We start from the raw sequence: 17,823 nt of genomic DNA, 5'->3' as shown, positions 1-17,823 counted from the left end.
TTATACATTTTGTTATTCTCATACGCTTGAAGTCGAAACTCGTTGAGTTCATTCAATTGAAGCATCCTCTTCTTATCAGCTGCATCCAAATCAAGGTTTAACTTCTTCAAAGCCCAATATGCTTTATGCTCAAGCTCCACAAATAAATGACAATCCTAACCATAAACTAACTGAAATGGCGACATGCCGAACGGAGTCTTGTATGTTGTTCTATACGCCCACACAGCTTCAAAGACCAATCCTTCCTTGATGGATACACAACTTTCTCTAAAATATGCTTTATCTCTCTGTTAGACACCTCAGCTTGACCATTAGTTTGAGGATGGTAGGCTGTAGCAATGCGATGATTCACATTATACCTTTACATCATGGCAGTGAACTTGTGATTGCAAAAATGCGATCCCTCGTCAATGATTATGACTCTTGGAGTCCCAAACCTTGTGAATATCTGCTTATGAAGAAAATTAAGCACTACCTTCGCATCATTTGTCAGCAAAGCCATGACTTCAACCCATTTTGAGACATAATCAACCGCCAACAAGATATACTGATTATTGCAAGGTAAGACTAATGGCCCCATGAGTTAATTCCCCAAACATCAAAGACTTTAACCTCGAGAGGCACATTAAGAGGCATCTCATTCCTCTTGGACATATTACCCACACGCTGGCATCGATCACAATTCAAAACAAATTGATGCGCATCCTTAAATAAAGTAGGACAAAAAAATCCTGCTTAAAGGATACGAGATGTTGTCTTCTCTCTATCATAGTGGCCTCCATAAATAGTCGAATGATAGTCTCGCAAGATCCCCCCGTTTCGTTGTACGGAATACATCTCCTGATGATTTGGTCAGCTCCTTGCCTAAACAGAAATGGCTCATCCCACACGTACCACTTCACCTCATGAAGAAACTTCTTCCTTTGAGCAGAAGACAAGTCTGGAGGCATAATATTGCTCACAAGGTAGTTCATAATATCTGCAAACCATGGTTCTTCTTCTTGCACTCCAAACAACTGCTCATCGGGAAAAAACTTATTAATCAAAGTCTTATCATGTGGAGTTGCACTTGGATCTTCCAAACGAGAGAGATGATCTGCGACTTGATTCTCAGTACCTATTATGTCCTTGATCTCCAACTCAAATTCTTGAAGTAAAAGAACCCATTTAATCAGTCTAGGCTTCGAGTCCCTCTTTGAGACGAGATATTGAATAGCAGCATGATCAATGAAAACTGTCACCTTCGTCCCAAGTAAATAAAATCGAAACTTCTCAAAACCATAGACAATGGGTAAGAGCTCTTTATCAGTAGTAGTATAGTTCATTTGAGCACCATTAAGGGTCTTACTAGCATCGTAGACCACATGAAATATGTTTTTCTTTCTTTGCCCAAGAACTGCTCCAACTGCATAATCACTTGCATCGCACATCATTTCAAAAGGTTCATCCCAATTTGGTGTAGTTATGACCGGTGCCGTGATTAAACTCTTCTTTAAGATCTCAAAAGAAGCTAGGAACTCGTCATCAAACTTAAAAGGGATATCTTTCTCTAGAAGATTGCACAAGGATTTAGAGATTTTAAAGAAGTCCTTGATGAATCGCCGATCGAAACCCGCATGACTAAGAAAGCTGCGAACTCCCTTAACAGAAATTGGTGGAGGAAGGTTTTCGATAACCCCCACCTTGGCTTTGTCCACCTCAAGACCTTTACTAGAGACCTTGTGCCTAAGAATAATTCCATGTCGCACCATAAAATGATATTTTTCTCAGTTGAGAACCAGATTGGTCTCAACACACCTTTTAAGAACGGCGCCAAGATTCTGCAAGCACTCATCAAAAGAATCACCGAACACAGAGAAATCGTCCATGAATACCTCCACATTTTGACCAATCATGTCAGAGAAGATAGCCATCATGCATCTCTAAAATATGGTAGGTGCACCACACAACCCAAAAGAAACTTTTCTGAAGGCAAAAGTCCCAAACGGAAAAGTGAAAGTAGTCTTTTCCTGATCTTCTGGAGCAATGCAAATCTGATTATAACCCGAATAGCCATCCAGAAGACGGTAGTACTCATTCCCAACCAACCTGTCAAGTATCTGATCAATAAACGGAAGAGAGAAATGATCCTTCCTTGTGGCCTTGTTCAGCTTCCTGTAATCCATGCAAACTCTCCACCCCGTGACTATTCGAGTATGAATGAGCTCATTTTTTCATTAGCAACAACTGTGATACCTCCTTTCTTCGGCATATACTGAACTGGACTCACCCAAGAACTGTCAGAAATAGGGTAGATGATCCCTGCATCTAGCCACTTGAGAATTTCCTTCTTCATAACTTCTTTTATTATCGGATTAAGCCTTCTCTGTTGCTCAATCGTTGGCTTGCTACCTTCCTCTAGCGGAATTTTATGCATACAATACAAAGTTATGATTCCCTTGATATATGATATAGTCCATCCAATTGCCGACTTGAACTCTCTCAGAATTCGTAATAGCTTTCCACCATCACTACCTGAAAGGTCAGATGCAATAATAACAGGAAAAGTAGATGCATTACCTAAAAAAGCATACCTTAAGTGATCAGGCAAGGGTTTAAGCTCGAGTGTAGGAGCGTCCTCAATAGATGGCTTGAGGTGCTTTAGAGATTTGTTCAACTCTTCCAATCCAAGAGATTTAAAAGGCATATCTAGCCTTCGCTTCCAGAGAAAAGCATTCAAAAACTGTAACTGCTCATCACCTTCATCATATTCAGTATCTAAATTCCCCAACAAGGCCTTCTCTAAGGCATCAGACCTTAGCATTTGATCAAGTTCTGAAGTAACCACATAATCAACCAACTCAACTTTTAAGCACTCCTCATTTTCAGTCGGGAATTTCATGGCATTAAAAACATTGAACGTCACATCCTGATCCAGCACTCGCATAGTGAGCTCACCCTTTTGCACATCAATCAAGGTTCGGCCAGTAGCCAAGAATGGTCATCCCAAGATTATGGGAATCTTCTTATCCTCCTTGAAATCAAGAATTACAAAATCATCAAGAAAGATGAGTTTATCCACCTTGACCAAGACATCCTCCACAATGCCTCGTGGATATGTAGAACGATCGGTCAACTGCAAGGTCATATAAGTAGGCTTTGGATCAGGTAAGTCCAACTTCTTGAAGATTGACAAGGGCATCAGATTGATGCTAGCTCCCAAGTCACATAAGCATTTGTAAAATGACACTTTTCCAATGATATAAGGAATAGTGAAGCTTCCAGGATCTTTAAGCTTCGGAGGCAACTTCTGTTACAGCACAGCACTGTATTCCTCCGTAAGAGAAACTGTCTCTAAGTCATCAAGCTTCACTTTCCGAGAGAGAATAGCTTTCATAAACTTCGCATAACTAGGCATCTGTTCAAGAGCTTCAGCGAAAGGTATGTTGATATGAAGTTTCTTGAACACATCCAGAAACTTCTCAAACTGCTTATCCATCTTTTTATTCTGTAGCCTCTTAGGAAAAGGAAGTGGATGATAGATCTGTTTCTCCCATGTATTACCCTCAGAAGGATTATGTTCCACAGTAGTCTTCCTTGGTTCCACTTCTGCTTCCTTCTGTACTTCTTCAGCCACAACTTCTTCTTCTGAAACTTGATATTTTTCGGGATTTGCAACCTTCCCAGACCTCAATGTGATTGCCTTGACTTGCTCTTTAGCTTCTCTCTTTCCTGGCACTTCAGTGTCACTAGGGAGTGTACCAGGTTGTCGATTCAGCAAGGCATTAGCAATCTGTCCAATTTGATTCTCCAAGGTCTAGAGAGTGTGTATGCTAACACGTTCTCAAATTCGAAAGAGAATGCTGGAAAAAGCAGAGGAGGAAGTAGTTGAAGAAATCTTTGTTGAGGAAAAAGTTGAAGAAGAATCTCTTGTTGCAATGGGTGAACCAGAAGCAAATACAAAGGCTTTGATGGACTATTCTCAGCTGAAATCAATGATATTCAGTCTAGCATTGTCCGACCAGTCATCGCGGATAACACTTTTGAAATTAAATTTAGCATGATTCAGATGATACATAATTCAGTTCAGTTTAGGGGTTCTCCAACGGAAGATCCCAACATGCATATTAGAGATTTCATCGAGATTTGTGACACTTTCAAATTCAATAATGTTACTGAAGATGCTATTAAGCTAAGGCTCTTTCTATTTTCTCTAAGGGATAAAGCTAAGAACTAGTTACATTCTCTACCACCAAACTCTATTACCAAATGGGAATAACTCGCTCAAAAATTCCTTACTAAGTTCTTTTCTATGGCGAATACAGCTGCAATTAGGAATGCTCTTACTCAATTTGTGTAGCAGTATGGAGAGTCATTGTGTGAAGCATGGGAGCGATATAAGGAGATGACTAGGAAGTATGTTCACCATGGGATGCCTGACTGGATGATCATTAACTGCTTCTATAATGGTTTGGGTGCAACTTCTAGACCCATGTTTGATGCAGCATCAGATGGAGCCTTGTAGGCTAAAATCTTTGATGAAGTTTATGAATTGATTGAGCTGATGGCTGCCAATGAATATTAGAACCCAACTCAGAGACTACCTCAAAGAAAGGTAGCAGGAATTCTGGAGGTATATGCAGCTACTGCTATAGCTGCTTAGCTTAAGGCTTTATCGATGAAGGTGGATTCTTTGGCTAATTATGGAGTTAATCAGATCACTAGTGTTTGTGAGCTTTGTGCTGGTGCCCATGAGACTGAGCAGTGTGTTATTTCTTGTGAATCAGCTCAGTTTGTGAGCAACTTTCAGAGGTCGCAGCAGCCTGTTCCATCCACCTATCATCCCAACAACCGTATTCATCCTAACTTCAGCTGGAGCAACACTCAGAATGCGGTTCAGCAGCCTTATCAGCAGTATGCAGCAAAACAATACAACCCTCATAGTTTTCAACAGCCGCAATATGCACCAAGGCAACAACTCTAGCTGCAACAATCTAATGAAAGATCTGCATTGGAGGAGTTGAGACTCATGTGCAAGAGTCAAGCAGCTTTTATCAAGACCTTGGAGAATCAAATTGGGCAAATTTCTAGTGCCTTGCTAAATCGTCAACCTGGTGCACTCCCTAGTGACACTGAAGTTCAAGGAAAGAGGGAAGCTAAGGAGCAGGTTAAGGCAATTACATTGAGGTCTAGGAAGGTTGCAAATCCTGAAAAATCTCAAGTTTCGGAAGAAGAAGTTGTGGCTGAGGAAGAAGTGTAGAAGGAAGCAGAAGTGGAATAAAGGAAGACTACTGTGGAACACACTCCTCCTGAGGGTAATACAGGGGAGAAACAGATCTATCATCCACCTTCTTTTCCTAAGAGGCTGCAGAATAAAAAGCTAGATAAGCAGTTTGAGAAGTTTCTGGAGGTGTTCAAGAAACTTCATATCAACATACCTTTCGCTGAAGCTCTTGAACAGATGCCTAGTTATGCGAAGTTTATAAAAAGGTATTCTCTCTCGAAAAGTGAAGCTTGATGACTTAGAGACAGTTGCTCCTACGGAGGAATGCACTGTTGTGCTGCAACAGAAGTTGCCTCCAAAGCTTAAAGATCCTGGAAGCTTCACTATTTCTTGTACCATTAGAAAAGTGTCATTTGACAAATTCTTATGTGACTTAGGAGCTAGCATCAATCTAATGCCCTTGTCAATCTTCAAGAAGTTGGACTTACCTGATCCAAAGCCTACTTATATGACCTTGCAGTTGGCCGATCGTTATACATATCCACGAGGCATTGTGGAGGATGTCTTGGTCAAGGTGGATAAACTCATCTTTCTTGATGATTTTGTAATTCTTGATTTCGAGGAGGATAAGAAGATTCCCATAATCTTGGGATGACCATTCTTGGCTATTGGCCGAACCTTGATTGATGTGCAAAAGGGTGAGCTCACTATGTGAGTGCTGGATCAGGATGTGACGTTCAATGTTTTTAATGCCATGAAATTCCCGACTGAAAACGAGGAGTGCTTAAAAGTGGAGTTGGTCGATTCTGTGGTGACTTCTGTTTAGTGGCATTTATGACACTTTATAATGCTCTAATAAGCTTTGGATTGGTGCATTTGTACTCAAGTTGTTAAGTGTTTTAACGTGTTTTCTAGTGTTTTTGCATTTCAGGCATTATCTAGGTAATCAGGTGAATTAGCATTGTTTTGGTGCTAATATGGTGTCTAGGTGGTGTTGGAATAAAAGCTCGCAAAGACCGGCTCAAATCTGTAAGAAAAATGGAAGAAGTCATTTTTGGAAGAAGCCCAGCGCGCCCGCGATGAACTAGTGCGCGGCCGCGCCGAAGTACAGGAAGCCAGCGTGCCCGCGCTGATGAAGCGCGCGGCAGCACCGTGTCGGGATAATAAAATCCTGATTCTATTACAATTCTATTTTCTAGACTCCAGGGCTGATTGGACTGCTATATATTGATAACTCAAGATCATTTTTTTAAAGAGGAGACTTACCAGAGCACAAGGAGAAGACGACAAGAGACCTATAGTACAATTCAACAAAGGCAAAGACGATCTAGTTTATTATAGTGAATCTTTGTTTTGAGTTGTAATCTTGGATGCTCGTTTCTTATTTTGTTGAACCTATACTCTTGTTTGTACTTGATTTTAATTGTTCATTATAAAGACTACATTTTATATATCAAGTTTTCATCGGAACCCGCGTTGATGATGAGTCCGATTAAAGGCTAATCGTTATCGTGGGGTTCTAGCGAATTTAATTATGGATTTCTTTAGTTAAATTGTTTGATGTCTTAGTATGTGGTAATTGTATGATATCCTAGTAATGGTTGTGCGTATTCATCTTATGAGCGCCGCGAACTTATAAGATAGTGTGTTAATTCTTAATGAAGCGAAAGTGAATTTAAGGATTTAGAACTTACCATGCTAGCATAGGTTCATGTATTTTTTATGCATGATTTGTAGGTAATTTTACCATCTTACTTGCCCTATGTAATCAAGATAGATAACTTGTGCTTAAACCGTTATGTTGTCAAATTCTATAGACATATAGGGTCTCAATATAATTGGTGTCTATTTAGCTTCTATCTCTTTTGTGGATGTCAAGTAGTATGGTACTCGTGCAACGAAAGTTGGCGTTTATCAGTTTCGTATTATCTGATTAGTGTCATCATCATTGTATGCTAAGGTTAAGATAAATAAGGCTATTGGATGAAGAATTTAATGAAGTTAGAATTCCATGTTTGTCATAATTATTAATTCAATCAATCTTATTCTCATAGTTATAATTATTAGTTTAATTCTTAGTTATAAACAACCTCAATTAGTTATTGTCTTAGCATTGAATAATAACCATACATTGTTGCATAAGTGCGTGAATTAATTAGTTAACCAATACAGTCTCTGTGGGAATGAACTAGAAAAGATTCTATATTACTTGCGAACTCGTATACTTGCTTGTATTATTAGCGCGTGTTTAGCGACTAACAAGTTTTTGGCGTCGCTGCCGGGGGACTGCAGTGTTAATTGAGAGTTTATGTACTTTCCATCAGTAGTCATTAAATTTCATTGACTCAGACATTGTTACTTATCTGTTTCCTTTTTCAGAGAGTGAGCACGCCCGCGCTGTCCTATCGTGCGACCGCGCCGGGTCCCCGTTCGAAAAAAATATAAAAACGGAAGTTTTAAGAGAAAATCGGGACTTTTACTCCAAAATCAATTCCAACCCGATTTTTACTCTTCCACATCCCATAATTCCCTGTCCTAATCAATTCCATTATTCCCACGATTCCCATAATCAATTCCCACTTATATTCCTTATAGAATTCACACCTCTCCACCTATAAATACATACACTTATATACAACTTCTCCACCAATTCACAAACTCTCAAACACAAATTCTCTCTAAACACTTAAGCTTTTATTTTTTCTTCTTCAATCCCGATGGCACCCAAGAGATAAAGAACACAAGTTGACAGCAGTACCACCGATTCTTCATCTGCGGGTGGTGTAAGGCCCAGGTTTTCTACTCCTGAGGCTGAAGAGGAGTACACGAGGCTTTTCTCGAAGCCTATTGCTAAGGAGCGAGGTTTTATGCCATCAGGAAAGGATGGTAAGCTGTTAGAGATGATTCCCGAGATGGGCTGGGTACCTTTCTGTGAGGCTCCCGCTGCTGTGCCCATGAGTGTTGCGCGGGAGTTCTATGCAAATGCTAAGGTGGAGAAGAATGGGTTCACGGTGGTGAGGGGGAGGACTGTAGAGTACAGTGCGGATGCTATCAGGGCAGTGATTGAGCAGCCCGCAAGGAAGGTGGGTCAGGACACGTGGAACGATAAGACTCCGGAGGACTTTGATTTGGATCTCATCGTTGCTACTCTCTGTGTGCTTAAGACTCATTGGAAGTTAAAGAGGGGCACTATTGATTACTCCACGTTCCCGGCGTCGTGCATGAACAGGTTTGTATGGGCTTGTAACTCCTTTATTTGTGCTAATATCATACCATCTTCGCATGTGCATGAGATTACTGTTGAGCGTGCTCGTCTGCTGTGGGGTATTCTGCAGGGTGATTATATTGACTTGGGGATGGTGATACATCAGGGGATTTTGCGATTCTTAAGGGGAGGTACTACAGGTGCTATTCCGTACATGTCAATTGTGACGAAGTTGTGCATGGAGGTTGGAGTTTATTGGCCAGCACATGAGTAGCTTCAGCTTCCCAGTGTTCCTATTGATAGTGCTACCCTGCAGAGCATGCAAGAGTGGTATGGAGGGAAGCCCGATCCTAAGGGGCTCGGTTATTCATATGATCATTTTCCAGGTGGTGTGCCTATGGAAGCAGCTACAGCAGGAGGTTCTCAGCATGCCCGTAGAGCAGCTTGGAGAGCTCAATATGGAGAGGAGGTTGGTTCATCGCAGCAGCAGCAGCAGAAGGAGCAGAGTTGGGAGCTGATTTGAGTTCGACGCAGTATAGGCGTCTCGCGAGGAGGATGGATGCGATGCATGACATCCATAGTCGAATTGCACATGATCTCACCCAGGCACTTGGGACAGCTTTCAGAGCCACTGGCGTTGACATCCAGTGGCCAGTTTTTGGTGAGGATTCAGTGTATCCGCCTCTAGAAACGCCTAACACTCCACCCGTTGAGGGTGAGGATTCTGTTTCACAGTAGGTATGGCTGATTCCTTACTATTATTATAACTGAGGATAGTGAATATTTTAATTTTGGGGGTAGTAGTTGAAGGAATATAGTTGTGTGAGTCTCATGTAGTTGGCATGTTCATGATAGTTTTAATGCATATAGTTGCATATTTTGCCATGTAGTTTTTTTGGTAAATTTATGATATTTTGTTCATGTAGTTTCATGCATTTGCATTATAACATGATCCCTTAGATAATTTTCCGATTAATTTATAATATTGATGCAAGTGTAGTGATGTCGTATTTGGTGATGTTGAGTCTTATTGGATTGATTTGCATGCTAGAGATTCTTGTATTTCACTAAGTCTTATAGGTTTCTAGAGTGCTAGATCATAGTCATGATTTGTTTGATTGTCGAGGTCTAATCGCTTGTTTATATTTGGAATTTAGGGTATTCTCTTAATAATAAAAGGCATGGATATTTAAAAATTGGAGAAATTGGATTTCATTGTTAGTTATGTGGCTAGGTGTCAAATGGCTAGTAGCCGGCTCATATTTATATGAGTAGTCTAGGATTGAGCGAGATGGAGCGAAACACACTCGTTCAGAAATCTGTGAAAATATATAAAAAAAAGAAAGAGAAAAAGAAAAAAGAATAAGTGTTATGTATAATTGATCACGAGTAGGCTCTTTAGTACTCGAGTTATTAAGTTCTTAGGAGACTTTATGCCTAGTGAACTAAGGCTTTTATAGTCTGGGATTTGCTAACCTAACACTCGCTACATGGGTACTATTGTACAAGTCTTTTGTGGACCTCACTCATTGCACGATCAAATAAGCATACTTGTGTTGTGTTATTGTGAATAAAAAGCATGAATCCATAAAAAACTCTGATATAATAATTGAAGTGTTATAAGTGATATTTGAGTCTAACTTTTACTCTATTTATAAATTTGCGATTGTTTTGATAAGTAGTGAGTCATAATTGTCGATCTAGTAGCAATAGTATATCTGTAAGCATTTGCACACACACACGTCTCTGGTTTGTAGGTTGATTTGAGAGATTTGATTGAACTTTATGCGAATAATTGCATTTGCTGAAGTGTTGCTTTTTGGTTGGTTTAGTTATTCTATGGGGATCATTGCATTCATATTAGTTGTATTCATGCATTTTTATTTCTTGTTCTTTGAGTCTGTTTATGCTTGAGGAGAAGCATCGATTCAAGTTTGGGGGTATGTTGAGTGGCATTTATGACACTTTATAATGCTCTAATAAGCTTTGGATTGGTACATGTGTACTCAAGTTGTTAAGTGTTTTAACTTGTTTTCTAGTGTTTTTGCATTTCAGGCATTATCTAGGTAATCAGGTGAATTATCATTGTTTTGGTGCTAATATGGTGTCTAGGTGGTGTTGGAATGAAAGCTCGCGAAGACCGGATCGAATCTGCAAGAAAAATGGAAGAAGTCAATTTTGGTAGAAGCCCAGCGCGCCCGCAATGAACTAGTGCGCGACCGCGCCGAAGTACAGGAAGCCAGCGCGCCCGCGCTGATGAAGCGTGCGGCCGTGCCGTGTCGGGATAATAAAATCCTGATTCTATTACAATTCTATTTTTTGGACTCCTGGGCTAATTGGACTGCTATATATTGATAACTCAAGATCATTTTTTTAAAAAGGAGACTTACCAGAGCATAAGGAGAAGACGACAAGAGACCTATATCAAAATTCAACAAAGGCAAAGATGATCTAGTTTATTCTTGTGAATCTTTGTTTTGAGTTATAATCTCGAATGCTCGTTTCTTGTTTTGTTGAACCTATACTCTTGTTTGTACTTGGTTTTAATTGTTCATTATAAAGACTACATTTTATATATCATGTTTTCATCGGAACCCGCGTTGACGATGAGTCCGATTAAAGGCTAATCGTTATCATGGGGTTCTAGCGGATTTATTTATGGATTTCTTTAGTTAAATTGTTTGATGCCTTAGTATGTGGTGATTGTATGATATCTTAGTAATGGTTGTGCGTATTCGTCTTATGAGTGTCGCGAACTTATAAGATAGTGTGTTAATTCTTAATGAAGCGAAAGTGAATTTAAGGATTTAGAACTTGCCATGCTAGTATAGGTTCATGTATTTGTTATGCATGATTTGTAGGTAATTTTAACCATCTTACTTGCCCTATGTAATCAAGATAGATAACTTGTGCTTAAATCGTTATGTTGTCAAATTCCATAGATATATAGGGTCTCAATATAATTGGTGTCTATTTAGCTTCTATCTCTTTTGTGGATGTCTGGTAGTATGGTACTCGTGCAACGAAAGTTAACGTTTATCAGTTTTGTATTATCTGATTAGTGTCATCACCATTGCATGCTAAGGTTAAGATCAATAAGGCTATTGGATGAAGTATTTAATGAAGTTAGAATTCCATGTTTGTCATAATTATTAATTCAGTCAATCTTATTCTCGTAGTTATAATTATTAGTTTAATCCTTAGTTATAAACAACCCCAATTAGTTACTGTCTTAGCATTGAATAATAACCATACATTGTTGCTTAAGTGCGTGAATTAAGTAGTTAACCAATACAGTCTATGTGGGAATGAACTAGAAAAGATTCTATACTACTTGCGAACTCGTATACTTATGTGTATTATTATCGCGTGTTTAGCGACTAACAACTTCAGAACTTGATCAAATTCTAAGGTCTGATGCCTTAGAGAAGGCCTTGTTGGGAAGTTCAGATAGTGAAGATGATGAAGGTGATGAACAGTTGCAGTATTTGAATGCTTCTCCTTGGAAGTGAAGGCTAGATATGCCTTTTGAATCTCTTGGATATGAGATGATGAACAAATCTCCAAAGCTCCTTAAGCCTTCTATTGAGGAAGCTCCTACACTCGAGCTTAAACCATTTCCTGAACACTTAAGGTATGCGTTTTTAGGTGATGCATCTACTTTTCATGTTATTATTGCGTCTAACCTTTCAGGTAGTGATGAGGAAAAGCTTTTGAGAATTCTGAGAGAGTTCAAACTGGCAATTGGATGGAATCAAGGGAATTAGCCCTTCGTATTGTATGCATATAATTCTGCTAGAGGAAGATAGCAAGCCTACTGTTGAGCAACAAAGAAGGCTTAATCCGATCATGAAAGAGGTAGAGAAAAAGGAAATTCTCAAGTGGCTAGATGCAGAGATCATCTACCCTATTTCTGACAGTTCTTGGGTTACTACAGTTCAGTGTGTGCCGAAGAAAGGAGGTATCACAGTTGTTGCTAATGAGAAGAATGAGCTCAATCCTACCCGCACAGTCACAGGGTGGAGAGTTTGCATGGATTATAGGAAGCTGAACAAGGCCACGAGGAAGGATCACTTCCCTCTTCTTTTTATTGATCAGATGCTTGACAGATTGGTTGTGCATGAGTACTACTATTTTCTGGATGGCTATTCATCTTCTAATCAGATTTGTATTGCTCTAGAAGATCAGGAAAAGACTACCTTCACTTGTCCATTTGGGACTTTTGCCTTCAGAAGAGTTTCTTTTGGGTTGTGTGGTGCACGTGCCACATTTGAGAGATGCACGATGGCTATGTTCTCTGACATGATTGATCAAAATGTGGAGGTGTTCATGGACGATTTCTCTGTGTTTGGTGATTCTTTTGATGAGTGCTTGCAGAATCTTAGTGTCATTCTTAAAAGGTGTGTTGAGACCAATCTGGTTCTTAACTAGGAAAAATATCATTTTATGGTGTGACAGGGCATTATTCTTGGGCACAAGGTCTCCAGTAAAGGTATTGAGGTGGACAAAGCCAAGGTGGGGGTTATCAAAAACCTTCCTCCACCAATTTCTGTTAAGGGAGTTCGCAGCTTTCTTGGTCATGCGGGTTTTTATCGGTTATTCATCAAGGACATCTCTAAAATCTCTAAACCCTTGTGCAATCTTCTAGAGAAAGATGTCCCTTTTAAGTTTGATGACGAGTGCCTAGCTGCTTTTGAGATCTTAAAGAAGAATTTAATCACGGCACCGGTCATAACTGCACCAAATTGGGATGAACCTTTTGAAATGATGTGCGATGCAAGTGATTATGCAGTTGGAGCAGTTCTTGGGCAGAGAAAGAATAACATATTTCATGTGGTCTACTATGCTAGTAAGACCCTTAATGGTGCTCAACTGGACTATACTACTGAGAAAGAGCTCTTAGCCATTGTCTATGGTTTTGAGAAGTTTCGATCTTATTTTCTTGGGATGAAGGTGACAGTTTTCATTGATCACACTGCTATTCGATATCTCGTCTCAAAGAAGGACTCGAAGCCTATACTGGTTTGATGGGTTCTTTTACTTCAGGAATTTGAGTTGGAGATCAAGGACATAAAGGGTACTGAGAATAAAGTCCCCGATCATCTCTCTTGTTTAGAAGACCCCAGTGTAACTTCACAGGATAAGACATTGATTAATGAGTCTTTTCCCGATGAGCAGTTGTTTGGAGTGCAAGAAAAAGAACCGTGGTTTGCAGACATTGTGAACTACCTTGTGAGCAATATTATGCCTCCAGACTTGTCTTCTGCTCAAGGGAAGAAGTTTCTTCATGAGGTGAGTGGTACATGTGGGATGAGCCATTTCTATTTAGGCAAGGAGCTGACCAAATCATCAGGAGATGTATTCCGTACAGCAAAACGGGGGGGGATCTTGCGAGACTATCATTCGACTATTTATGGAGGCCACTATGGTGGAGAGAAGACAGCAGCTCGTATCATTCAAGCAGGTTTTTTCTAGCCTACTTTGTTTAAGGATGCGCATCAATTTATTTTGAAGTGTGATCGATGCCAGCGTATGGGTAATATGTCCAAGAGGGATGAGATGCCTCTTAATGTTCTTCTCGAGGTTAAAGTCGATGTTTGGGAAATTGATTTCATGGGGCCATTTGTCTCATCTTGCAACAATCAGTATATCTGTTGGCAGTTGATTATATCTCGAAATAGGTTGAAGTCAAGGCTTTGCCAACAAATGATACGAAGGTAGTGCTTAATTTTCTTCATAAGCAGATATTCACAAAGTTTGGGACTCCAAGAGTCATAATTAGTGATGAGGGATCGCATTTCTGCAATCACAAGTTCACTGCCATGATGCAAAGGTATAATGTGAATCATCGCATTGCTACATCCCACCATCCTCAAACTAATGGTCATGCTGAGGTGTCTAACAGAGAGATCAAGCATATTTTAGAGAAAGTTGTGTGTCCATCAAGGAATGATTGGTCTTTGAAGCTAGATAAAGCTGTGTGGGCGTATAGAACATCATACAAGACTCCGCTCGGTATGTCGCCATTTCAGTTAGTTTATGGTAAGGGGTGTCATTTGCCTGTGAAGCTTGAGCATAAAGCGTATTAAGCTTTGAAGAAGTTAAACCATGATTTGGATGCAGCTGGTAAGAAGTGGATGCTTCAATTGAATGATCTCGACGAGTTGGCTTCAAGCGTATGAGAATAACAAAATATATAAGGAGAAAGTCAAGAGGTGGCACTATAGGGGTCTTGTGCTCAAATCATTTATGCCGGGGCAACAAGTTTTTTTGTTCAACTCTCATCTCCGTCTTTTTCCTGGAAAGTTGAAGTCGAGGTGGTCAGGGCCGTTATCAAAACTGTGTTTCCACATGGAGTGGTGGAGAATTTTGAGAATGATCCAGGCCAAGCATTCAAGGTGAATGGACAGAGGTTGAAGCATTACTATGGGGATACGGCAAACCGTGAGGTGGTTAGTGCCATTTTATTGTCTACGTCAAGCTAACGACGTAAAGTAAGCGCTTCTTGCGAGGCAACCCAAGTTTGTTGTACATTAGTAGATAGAGGAAGAAGAAAGCAAGGAGAAAAATATAAAAAATCAGAAAAAGAAAATTTTTTAGTGTTAACTACGGAAGCACGGTGCGCCCGCGCTAAGAAGTGGGGCGGCCGCATTGAAAGTCCAGTAGTTGCGCGTGCCTGCGCTTCCTGGCGGTGCGGCAGTGCTGGATTGAAAGAAGCACGGCACGGCCGCGCTAAGGTAGCGCGCGGCCGCGCTGGCCCCCTGAAGCTGAAAAAAATAACAAAATAAACAGAAATTGGGACTTTGATTACAAAATCAATTCCTACCCGAATTTCCCTCCTCTACTTTCCATAATTTCTATTCCAAATCAATTCCATTACACCCATTACTTCCATTAATCCCACTTCTTTTCCATAACAAGTTCTCTCTCAAATTCCTATACACACACACACACACACTTATACATAAACTTCTTCATCACTTCTCAAAATCTCAAACACAAATCTCTCTTATACACTTATCTTTTCTCTCAACTTATTCAATCTCAATGGCACCCAAGAGAAAACGAACCCAAGTTAGCAGCAGCACTACCGATTCTTCTAGTGTTGGTGGTGTGAGGCCTAAGTTTTCAACTTCGGAGGCTGAGGTGGAGTATACGACGCTGCTTTCGAAGCCTATAGCCAAGGAGCGAGGTTTTCTGCCATCGGGGAGGGATGGTAAGTTGTTGGAGATGATTTTGGAGATGGGTTGGGTTGCTTTTTGCGAGAAATCCGCTGATGTGCCCTTGAGTGTGGTTCGTGAGTTTTACGCAAATGCGAAGGCGGAGAAGAACGGTTTTACTGTAGTGAGGGGGTTGACTGTGGAGTATAGTGTTGAGACGATTCAGAGGGTGATTGAGCAGCCTGAGAGGAGGCCAAATTAGGATAACTGGAACGAGAAGACGGGGGATGATTTTAATTTAGATTTGATCATTGTTGTACTGTGTGTGTCTGAGACTCACTGGAAGTTCAAGAAGGGCACGAACGAGAATGCCACTTTCCCTGCCTCGTGCATGAACAGGTTTGCACATGCATGGAATTCCTTTATTTGTGCCAACATCATGCCATCTTCTCACGTGCATGATGTTACTGTGGAGCGTGCATGGTTGTTGTGTACAATTCTTTAGGGAGACTATGTGGATCTCAGGATGGTAATTCATCAGGGTATTCTAACGTTCTTGTGAGGGAGTACTACGGGTTCTATACCCTATGCGTCTATTTTGACGAAGCTGTGTGTGTCGGTTGGAGTTCATTGGCCCGCACATGAGCAGCTGCTGCTTCCTAGTTCCCCGATTGATAGTTCGACGTTGTTGAGTATGCAGGAGTGGTACGGTGGTAAGCCCGATCCTAAGGGGCTTGGTTATTCTTATGACCATCTTCCAGGTGGATGTCCACCACCTCAGGCATATGCAGGTGGGACGAATCAGGCGAGCAGAGCAGCTTGAAGAGCTGAGTTGGGTGTGGCTGGTCATTCAGGGCAGCAGTAGCAGCAAGAGGAAGCACAGGGCAATGATGGTTTGAGTTCAGCCCAGTGTAGGCACTTGATGAGGAGGATGGATGCGATGCATGACATCCATAGTCGGTTTGCACATGACCTTACCCAGGCGTTGGGGACTGCATTCAGAGCCACATGAGTTGATATCCAATGACCAATATTCGGTGAGGACTCAGTGTACCCACCTCCAGACACTCCTGACACACCACCCGTTGAGGGTGATGACCCTGATTCTGAGTAGGTATGCACTACTAGAAAAATGCCCTTAGACATCGGTTATAAACCGGTGTCTTTTTTTTCAAACCGATGTCTTCGCATGTGAAGAGAAAGGTAGGGGTCTTTAACATCGGATTTTAGCTGATGTTAAAGTTGTACATAAACATCGATTTTCTTAGCAAACTGATGTATAATTAGCCCTTTTTTTAAATAACATGTTAACTAGATTGTGAAAAATGGTATTTAGGAGGTTAAAAAGCACTATAAACATATAACAGGGAAGAACTTTTAACTGATATACATCAGATTATTAAAAAAACCGATGTCTTAGTCTGTATTTTACATCGGTTTATTTACTTAACCGACGTCAAACATAACTTATAACATCAGTTTTACTTGAGGAAGCGATGTGAAACTTCTACTTTAACATTGATTGTTTTGGAAGATATTAGTTTTCTTTTAATATACTTGCACAAAGCGATGTGTTTTAACATTTTAGACATCGTTTTCATTCCTATAATTCGATTTATTTTGTTAGTTTAGACATCGTTTTTAGTTTAAGCAGGTGATGTGTTTTTAGTTGCTTCACATCGTGCTCTTTATTTAAAATAAAAAGCTATATTAATAAAAAAAATAATCTTAAACCAAAATAAAAATATATGTAAAAACTTATATACCAACATTCAACCAACATATTTCTATATCTACATCAACATCAAAAACTATCTAGTTACAATCACATTCCTAACCTATTTAACTCATTAAAGAGCATCATCATATATTGAAGAAGATAGAACTTGTTCTGCTAGAATTTGAAAAGAATCATCTTCCAAATTGAGAAGACCGGATGAAAAGGGGTCTAAACTTCACGAATGATTTCTAAAGTGACAAGAATTGATCTTCGTCGGAACATACTCAATTAGAGGTGTTCAACATCAAATCACCACTACAACTGCTCCAAGCAAGTTGAAATATACCAAACATCTTATTATTTTTAAATGCTTAAAAGATTGCCATGCATACATTAAACAAGTAAGCTAGATAGTAGTAGTGCAATAAAACATGGGCATATATATATATAAACTTAATTACCTTCCAAGGGCAACTTGCTCAGATAAAATGATAGCGAAGATGATGCTGTTAATATAGACATAAATGCCACAACT

General features: G+C 40.0%; 1 non-coding gene across 1 annotated transcript; it reads right to left on the bottom strand.

Moving 5' to 3' along the window:
- Window positions 1-4,306: 4,306 nt before the first annotated feature.
- On the bottom strand, window positions 4,307-4,413 carry LOC141722145 (small nucleolar RNA R71). The gene has a single exon (XR_012575173.1). It is a non-coding gene; the product is annotated as a small nucleolar RNA R71 (small nucleolar RNA).
- Between the last annotated feature and the right edge of the window lie 13,410 nt (window positions 4,414-17,823).

The sequence above is a fragment of the Apium graveolens genome, chromosome 4, assembly GCF_009905375.1.
Source record: "Apium graveolens cultivar Ventura chromosome 4, ASM990537v1, whole genome shotgun sequence".
Taxonomy (NCBI): domain Eukaryota; kingdom Viridiplantae; phylum Streptophyta; class Magnoliopsida; order Apiales; family Apiaceae; genus Apium; species Apium graveolens.
The sequence above is the reverse complement of the archived record's forward strand: the minus strand, read 5'-3'. Positions and strand labels throughout refer to the sequence as shown.